Here is a 10,010-nt window from a genome sequence, read left to right as displayed (position 1 = left end):
GGCGGCTCCCGCGGCGGCTCCCGCGGCGCGGGCGCTCAGCGCGCGCGGCCGCTCGGCGCAGGGCCGCTCCGCAGGGCGCTCGCGGGCTCGCAGGCTGCGCCGCGGGCGCTCATGCTGCTGCCCGGCTCCTCATGCAGGTCTGCTTCTCGGCCCGCTCCTCGTCTCTCTGATTTTTCACAAAATACACGCCCAGCTGCTGCCGCTGTTGCTGCTGCCTCCTTCTCGGGTGCTTCTAACTCTCCGCTCGCAGCATCTCTGCACATGCCAGCCGCTCCGGTGCCATCAGTCCCGGCTCCGCTTGCTCGCTCTCGGCGCGGGTTGCACGGCCGGGTGGAAGAAGGGAGAAGTCGCGTCTCTGCCGCGAGCAGGAAGGCAGCACCGGGGAAGTAAAAAGTCAGGCTCCAGGGTCTCTCTCTTTCTCTCTGGGCGACTGATGCTGCTGCTTCTGTTGTCAACAAGCCCTGCCAGCCGCTCTGCGGATCCGTCTGTGGATCTTGCTCTTTGCAAGGCTTTAAATACAAAAGTGCTCTCCGAGCAGCGGCAACGTGCTCTGATTAGGCCTCATTATGCATGCATGGAAAAGCAAACAAACAAAAAAATTAGCAACGCTTCTTCTTTTACACATCCCCCAGCCTGCGCTCTCTCGCTCTCTTTCTCCTTTTCTCCACTTTTTTCTCCCTTCGCTCGGCCCCTTTCCCCGCTCCGCGACTTGCCATTGGCGCAGCCTGTTGTTGAAACTTTTTTTTTTTTCCCTTTCCCTCCTCTCTTTACGATCCGCTGGAAGGAGGGGAGGAGAGAGGGGGGCTGGAGGGCAGCTCACATTCAAAGCTTGAAAGGAAAGGCTTAAGGAGAGTGACAGCCCCCCGAGGAGCCCCTCCTCCCGTTAAGGCGGCGCGGCGGCCAGCGCGGCCGCAGCCTCAGACAGCCCCTGCCCGGCCGCGGGAGGACGGTGGGCTCCGTCCTGGCTGTGTCTGCACCCCCGCGAGGGCAGAGCTGCTTGCCCAGGCGCCTGGTGAGGAGGCTGGGAGCGCGGCCGGCTCCCTGCTCGCAGAGCGAGCCCAAGCGCTGCGCGGGGAGCCGAGCTCAGCCCCGTGCTGCAGCCGTAGACACACTGCCGTGCTCGACCTAGTGCTGCCTCGCTCCTTTACACGTGCTTAGGCTCGCTTCTTGCTCCATAGTTTCATGCCCGACAAGCTGACTTGCAGGGATGTTTGCTCCCACACGTGCAGAATCTTAGTACTGTTCGTCAGTGGCCCACAAAGATCTCACATCTGATTAAAAGTTGCTTGTAATCTGCCAGCTACCAAGATGAGATCTGTTTTTATTGAAATAAAACAGCACTGCTGATATGCTGCCTTCCTGCAACACTCTGCATTATTTGTTTGTAAGGAAGTAGGCACAAAAAATAGTCTCCAACAAGAGCAGTAGAACAAAATACTAAAAGTGGTGCACGTACCCGTTGTTTTGGTGCTACCTTAATTCCAGAGCAACATAGGCTTCGACCACAAGGGGCATCAGTATCTGCTGCCTGTCAAAACTGGCGCTTTTTTCATTCTGGGACTATATCAACTCCATCTGTCACAAAAATTAGGACCAAATCTATTTTCCAGAGCGCAGGGGTGGTGGGGTTGCTGTGCGATGTGGACGGGTGCCCGTGCGAAGGCGCGGGAAGGCGGCCGCGCGGCACGTTGCGGTGCGGTGCGGCTGGGAGCCCGCGTGATTGATGTGCCCAGGCGCATTCAAAAGCCTTGGCTCCATTGTGATCAGTTTTACGCTCAGCTTGTGTTTCTCCTTCAGGACAGCTCTGCCCGTTCTGGTGCAGAAATGTGTTTGCTTGCTTTTAACCCTATGAAAACTGACCTCAAGAGCTACTCTCCGCTTCGGTTATTGCTGTTTCTTTTTATCTGGATTGCTAATGTTACAAATGCCAGCCCCTGTCCAGTCAGGGTGCAGTAAATACCCATTGCTGACTGCAGTGTGTTTGCTCATACTGCAATGGGCAGCCCCATTCGCTGATACTGCTCCGTTAGCTGCTCAGTTAGCTGGTGGACCTCAGGTGGCTGGAGATGGCCGAGGTGGACATCTTGCATGTGCTATACGCACTGCCTAATTGCTGGGGAAACCGCCCCAGATGGCTGCTGCTTCTGTGGCGGCTCCAGCAACAGAGACAGGCTGAGAGGGAATCACAGCGGGTCAAGAACCACCTCCTGCCCACGGAGCAGGGCCTCCTGGGCCTCCCAACCGAGAGCAAGGCTTTCCCCAGAGGCTGCCCGCTGCAGCGGCAGGGTCCGAGCTCTGCCACCTCCCAGCTCCTGCTTCCTCTGCAAAAAACACCCATGTCGGCCACGTTTGGCTCCTGGAGCAGCGAGCAGGCCGTGCTCTGTGGGGAAAGGCAGCTCTGCGGGCCTCCCAGGAGGGGGAGCAGAGGAGCCTGTGCTGCAGGCCGCGCATCCCTGCGTGGCTGGGACGAGTGCGGGAGAGGCCGTGCATGGCCCCACAGTGCCCAGCTGCTTCCCTGGACACTCCGTCTGGGGAGGGACCGCATTCCTGCAGACTGCGAGCCCGGAAGCGCGGCGTTATCTGTACGCTGAGATTTTCACATACACCTTTCTGGGAAAGAAATACCTGTAAAGATGTGTATGGTAAAAACATACATGTGTATGGTAAAAATAATAATGGACATACCAACTTTAAGCAATTTATTTTATTAGGTAGTGTACATCTGACAGAAAATACTGCCACAAAATAGCTGGGTGCATTGTTTTTCCAGACCTCTTAGCCTTATAGATTATAGTCACATACATCCCGCTTTATATATCCTTTCTCAATAAATTAACTTTTAAAAATGTTTTAGAGACACACTATTCTGACTGTTGATTTAGTAAGGATTTGGAACCTGTCTCTGTTTGTAATTGCTGTTCTGGGTGAGGACTTTGGAGCTTACAGAGCTCTCCTGGAGGAAGGAAATTTGCTGTGGAACTGGTCAGAGAGAAACAATACTTTGTCCTGCCTGTTTGGATGCAGGTTTTCTGACTGCAGGAGTGATTTTGTCAAATTCAGCTTTTCAGTTTTGAAAGTAGCACTAAACTGAACAAGAATGCAACTTCTTTTTTTTTTTAATTAAGAAAATGCCGTATAGAAATGTTTGATTCCTGTGACTGAATGTATTTGGCAAAAAATAGAGCCAGTGACTTCCATATTCCCAGATATGCTATATTTTCTGTTTGTCACCCTTTCTTAGGTTAGCAGTTAATATTGTTCTTCATATCAGTTTGCCCAAATAATCCACCAACAGTCTTCCGTCACTAAGGGTTACTTTATATGCCATAGAAGACAATATATTTCTGATCTGGATTTATTGGAAATACTCCTGGATACCTTTTTGTTTAAGTCTGTTCTCTTTCCCCTTTCCCTGATGGATCTTTTTTCCAGCTTGTTATTTCTTTATTCTCACATTTTTTTCTTTCACTCTTAATCTGACTTGTTTTATGTTGAAACTGTGTTTAGAAAATAAGTAATAAAATTAGACACACAAAAATAGTTGACCTTAAAATTTAGCAGTTCACATTCACATGTAATTAAAACTACATGGCTTACATATCTGGTTAATTCCTCTCAAATGATTTCTAAGCACATTTCTTTTATTGGATTATATTGCTTTTTCTCTACATTTCAAGAGATTTACAGCTGCTATTAAAAATGTCTGGCAGAAGTCTTGTGAGTAAATTAGCCGATGAAGATTTCAGTTTGTGAGTCCAGTAATATCTCATTTTGTGCCTAGTGGAGCTTCCCACAGAGGGAATATTCTTTCTTGTTCCTAAGGAACTGAGTAGCCTGTGTTCTAGGAAGGGATTTCACCTGTCAATGAGAAGTAGTCTCTCCCCACATGTCTCGGTAGTTCTGGGAGCCTTAGTGTGATGGGTAGAAAAATGTCGTACCCACAGATCAACTTTTATCCAGTAGAAATGGGCCAATGTGATGTCACCCACAGTAGCCTGTGCAAATGACAGTGAGTATGGTCATGTGCATATGCTGAGTTCCTGGATCTGGAAAGCCGTAAATAACTTTCTAGAAAGCCATAAATTTTTTCTGCTCCAAGGTTACACAATGAAACACTTTTGTGACTTACTAGATTCCCAAGTCAGACTGAGAGGAAACAAGCATTAATGCTCTTGCAGGTGTTGTTTGCATTAAGAGATAATGTGAAGGCATCTAAATGATACTGTCCTTTGAAATTGGACTGGCTTATCTTTTTTTTCTCTGCTGTAGAGGTATGTTTGGGAGGCTAGTCTTCTAAATTAGACACCTAACTTTGAAGTGAATACTCCCCAAAATAGTCATTCACTCGGTGGAAGCTGTTGTCTCTCTTCCCTCTTACTGCAGACAGAAAGAAAAATAATGAACAGGAATGGTACTAAGTAATTTTGTTGATGAAGAAACACCCACTGGGCTGAAGTTTATAACTTGTAGGACTCTGCAGCTGACTAGAATCAGTTAGACCTTGCTGCATTGACTATGCATTTCTGAGGTTATCTTGCCCATGTACTGCCTTGTCAGCTTTTCCACATCTTCAGACCAATTATTCTAAACTCACTCACATTTATATATAATTTTGGTTTTATCCCTCCTGGAGCAGACTGTCCTTGTCTGTTTGAGCACCATTGAGCACCCCTCTTCGACAGGGGATCCTATTGACTCCCTATGGAACACCAGCCCTTTTCCATGCAAAGTGTATCACAGACTGCTACAATATTTTGTTCAGAGCTCAGGGCTTGAGAATACATGTTGCATGCTGTGGGCTATGGTTTGGAAACATGTAGGAGAGCAAAGCATACTGATGTAGCATTGGAGGACTCTGAAGAATGGCCCAGTTGTAGCAGTTTGGAGGTGTAACCTCCATGCGGTTGTATGCATGGAGGTGTAACCCAGCTACAGCCCAGAAGAGAGCTAACTCATATGCAGGATGGCATTACTTGGAGGCAAACCAGAGGCCTGAGATATTGGATAGTACTGTCACGCTGTGAGATGGGCTCTGCAGTCGCGTCCCTCCTGAGCACATTAACCCTCACCGCTCATTGATAGCATTAGTGGTTTTCCTTGACCAACAGCTGTGGTTGCTCTCAGGAGTCACCCTCAAGCAGGGAAGCTCCATCCATGTTGGACATAGGCATTTCTAGGCATTTTGGTTTGGCGCATTGCTGCCTCAGACTCCTGGGAGGACAAAGTCTGCTTTCACTCTGGCCTGTTATATTTAGCTGATATTGAACTAGAGGGGCTGGAATTAGTTAAGCTGGAATGAATCACATATGAGTTTAAGGGTTGATTATATATCTGGGTTCCCTATGAGCCTCAGCTCTTCCGGAAAAAGAGTGAGACCTTCTATTACATTCTTGGTCTTAGAAGTATTAGAGAACCCACAGAGAAAGGGAACTGGTAAGTGATGTGAATTGATCAATAGAACTGACTACACTTCAGTCTCTGAGGGCTGTCCTGGTTGGAGGTGTTGGAGGCACGATGTTGTTCATCATTTTGAAACATTTGTGATCTGAATACTGCAAATACAGTATTGTAAGGGTTAACTGCATACATAATCTTGCCTTGAATATACTTTTAATTCCGTATCTCCTTTTTGATTTGTCTTTTCCATTTATAATATTTACTTAAAAATTGAGTTGCATCCTTATAAAATAGGAGCTTGTTATTTATATATGAAATAGTAAGTATTATTGAGGGTATTTACCCAGTGCATCCAGTACAGTAAACATGGAAATATTGCACAATTGCTTTACTGGACTTCTACTTTTTGAACTGTGTTCCAATCTAAACTACAAACTAGACCACACATGCTGTTAAAACAAATCTAAGAGCAGAGTTCCACTTCAATCCTTTTTTGGTCTTGACAAAGGCAAAAGTAATTGTGAAGGCAACAAATTTGTATTCACCTGTTAAGCCAGCTAGATAATGGTTTTAAGTAACCATGTACTGCAAAGATAAATTTAAACCACACACACTGTCTCTATATCAAACTGATTTCAAACATCACAATATTATGGGAGTATTTGCTGGACATGTCAACATATATCTACCCAAAATCAGTTGACTGATTTGTTGTTTTTTTTGAGGTGAGTAGATTTTTCAGATATTCACAGCAGCATATTTCTTGAATTTGATAACTTTTGTGTTACATTTTCTGGATGTGTCTTTGTGAAATTTTTGTAAGTTTCAAAAACATAGAAAAATTCTGAGTTTTTGTTTACAAGTATGAGGTAATAAGTAGCTCTGTGGATAAGCAAATTTCCAGTCCTAGTCTGCAGAACAAAAACAAGATTAGTAGTTTCATTTCTATGGTTTCGTATCACCCAACTACAAATGTAACAACAATTCCAACATACATCCTGGAAGGCTTATAAATATTTTGTTCTCCTATTTCTTCTGCCCGCAAAATCAAATAATATAATTTGGAGATGCCTGTAGTGAAAATGCCACTCAAAAGCATATCACCAATCTGTTCAAATTAGTAGGTATCCTTGTTGTACCCTGGGATAATATTAGCCTAAGGACTTGTTTACACACAAAAGTGCTTGTGGTTGAAATAAAGCTCTTTGAAAACAATTTGATTAAAGTAATGAGGATCTAATTCAACATAAATTTGGATTTATCTAACTCATTTTGGGTGTGTTTCAGTATGTTTCTTTAAGCACAGCTGGCCTCATGTCATCAAGAAATGGTGATGGCTTTATTGAATTGACCTCCTGTAAAAGAGTGTCAGACTTGTTTATTACACCTTCTTAGAAGAGTTTCATTCTTCCACTGTACTAAAACAAAATGTGAATAGACTAAATAATACAGTAAACATGAAATAAGCATGCAAATATTTCAGTGTCTTGACCCAGATTACCAAATTCAAATAAATCAATGTTACTCAATAAATAAATTAATTTAAGCACTGCCGTACAAGGATTTGCTGTGATTTAACTAGGTCTTATAAAAGAAATTCTAGCATTACAGTGCAACTTCTGGTATGATGAAGAGCCTACTAGTGACAGAAATAAAAAATTCTATTAGTTGAGTTTTCCATTTGCTTGAAATTACAGAGGAGAATAATGTGTTGCTATTAATTTTAAGGCATCTGAAACTGAAAGTAGATAAATTGGATGACGAGTAGATTTTTTTTGACAAGAACCACATCCACTTTCATGCAGGTACATCATGCATCTTCCTACATTTCACCTAAAAGATCTCAAAGCAAGTAGGAGTGCTGTTCACTTCTCATACTATGCCATTGCCTGTGGTATGTGAATGCTGAAATGGAAGAAAAATATCTTTGTGTCTTTAAAGCTAAATTTCCAAAAGTGATGAGTGATTTTGGTATTTCCACATTAGGGGCCACATCTGAGGTACTTCCCGCCTGATTTTCAGAAAATGCTGAGCATCTAACATTTGAAAATCCAATATTCTAATTCAATATTAAAAAATGAACTAGCTTCAGTTACTTATGGCTTTGAAAAGATAACTTCTTTCTAGAGTTTACCAAATTAAGGGCTTCAGAAATGGTGGAGAAACACTGCCAGCATAGATTTGTCACAGTGCCAATTAAAAGCATTAAAATGTGGAGCTGGGAGATCCCAGCAACATCACCACATAATAACTGCGGTTTTCTTCTTACATGAAATATTTTTTTTAAGAGCTTGGATACATCATATATACCGAGCTACTAGCTATTACCAGCACTGCAAATGGGTGTTTTGTTCTTTGTAACAAATGTCAGTCTTTTTCTGGGTGTACTTTAGCAGTGAGCTAAGTTGTTGCCTTTCTGTTTGAGTAGTCGACTGCTCTTTTCACCGTGCTCTAAAAAGGATGGATCAGATTAAGAAGGCTGTCAGGATGCTAAAGTAGTTGGGTAGGAGGGTGAATACCACATCTTTCAGGAATGTGGCTAGCAAGAGTGATGCTCTAGAGATATCCAGAACCCCAGGAGCCAAGTTGTGTGCTGGCCTCATGCTGCTTTCTGGAGCCAGGCCTAAAATGCATAGCTGAATAGCCCAAACAAATCCACAGGATTAGAGATTAGAGAAATTAGAGCTGAAAAGGAGTTTGGGGGACATTCCTCTCGTATTGCAAGATTATGAGGTCAGTGTGAGATTAGTCATTGTGTTAAATTTTCCAGGGGGTTATTTTGGCTTAATTTTAGTTTTCCTAGCTGGTGTGTTAAAGGGTTTCTACTGCTTTCTTTCAATAGACTTTTCTTTGTAACATCTCTGGTAATTGGTGAAAATTTTTATTTCCTTTAAATTCCATTCCAGTTGTGCATAGTTTTATCCCATCTTCCTGCCAAAGTCATTGTTTATCAATGTTAATTCCTGTGATTTTCATAAGACAGATATATACTCCAATTCAGATTGTTACACTACAGGTGAAATTGCTGTTTGTGTTGTATTGTCTAGACGTTCTTGTAGGATTAGATTAAATACAGCACCATCACATATAGTCTTGTAAAAGCAAATCAGTATTATTTACGTTTGCTGCATTCTCTTTTTCCACCATTTTTTACAGTCCACTCCACAAATCTTTTTTCTTCCTTACAATATTTCTACTCTATTCCAGATACCCAGCTTGTGCTTATGGGCTGTAAGCCACAATATAACAACATAGAAATAATGGAAAATATATTCCTTAAATGAAGGTTCTTATCTTTGGAGAAAAATAATGTTACAAAATTATGTCATGTCCTTGCCTTCTGCATTTGGCATTTGATTCTCTAATTTAGCTGTAAAAAAGAAAATTCTTATTTTTTGCCTGTCTCTTTCTTATTTGTTGCATGAGCAACGGTCTGAATGAGTTCTTAGAGCAATTGTGTTTGTTGTATATGTTTCATACCAATAGAAAGATGCTGCAGAGTTTTGCCATGTACTCATGGTACACCTTTGGAATTGCAAAGCTAGTTCTGCTTGAGGATTTTGTGTAACATTCTGTTTTCTAACCGTGTGTCTGTTTATAGAGAAGTTTTTAGAAAGTTTGTAGAGAACTCAGGACTACCTTCAGATAAAACATCATTTTTGACAGAAAAAGTTGGATCATTAAACTGATTGCTCACTTTGGATTAGCTGGGCCTAAACTCTTCCACCATGTTATTTCTCCTTAACTGGAGGTGAGCTCCTGAACACTGAAGAGCTTAATGATGTGCTCTGAGCTGGATAATCTGACTTCTGCTGAAAGTAGTTAGTGTCCTCAAATGATGGAATCAAAGGATAATATGCGTATATAAGTTGTATATTTATATTTTACATTTTTGTAACCATTTCTGTGATCACTGCAGAATGATTATCCCTATCTGATAACTTTTTTGTACTTTTTTCTATATTTTTTCACCTTTTTTTCCCCTCCATGCCCTTTTTTGATTACATTTTTTCTGCCCTTGCTGATGTTTAAGAAGCGGAATAGAGAAGGAACCCTTGCAGTAAGACCTTGCATGTTTTAGGCCATAATTATCAACATTCTTGTGTCCCCTTCTGTTGCCTTTTAACAGCTTTCTTCATTGAAATTCCTCTTACAAAGCTATTTATGAAAAGCCAGAGCATTACATATAGACGTATTTCCATAAGAATTTGCATCAGGAACATTTGGATGTTCATGTTGAAATTTTTTCTGTGGGTTTGGGAACCTTCCAGAAAGCAGGAGTACCACCAGGTGGAAAATTGCAGCCTGAATGGCAACTACAAATGTTCAAGGCTCAGCTCATAGTGCATAATTCAGAGAAAGCCATTATTTGAATGTATTCACATAAACTGTTTAGTGAGTTATTAAAAAATGTGTCAAAATTTGAGTTTGCTTGCACATCATTTGAGAACACAGAACGGGGCAAAAAACTGCCGAACAAGAAGCTTGATGTGACCCGTTCAGGCAGTATTCATCTTCTTTTAGGTGGAATGTGACCCTGCTAACCCTGAAGTGTGAGTTAGACCTTTGATGTTCAAGGGGATTCGGAATTGGGCAGACAGCGTTCATCCAGC

This window comes from Nothoprocta perdicaria, unplaced genomic scaffold (genome assembly GCF_003342845.1).
Source record: "Nothoprocta perdicaria isolate Ctin4 unplaced genomic scaffold, notPer1 scaffold_205, whole genome shotgun sequence".
NCBI classification, from domain to species: domain Eukaryota; kingdom Metazoa; phylum Chordata; class Aves; order Tinamiformes; family Tinamidae; genus Nothoprocta; species Nothoprocta perdicaria.
The sequence above is the reverse complement of the archived record's forward strand: the minus strand, read 5'-3'. Positions refer to the sequence as shown.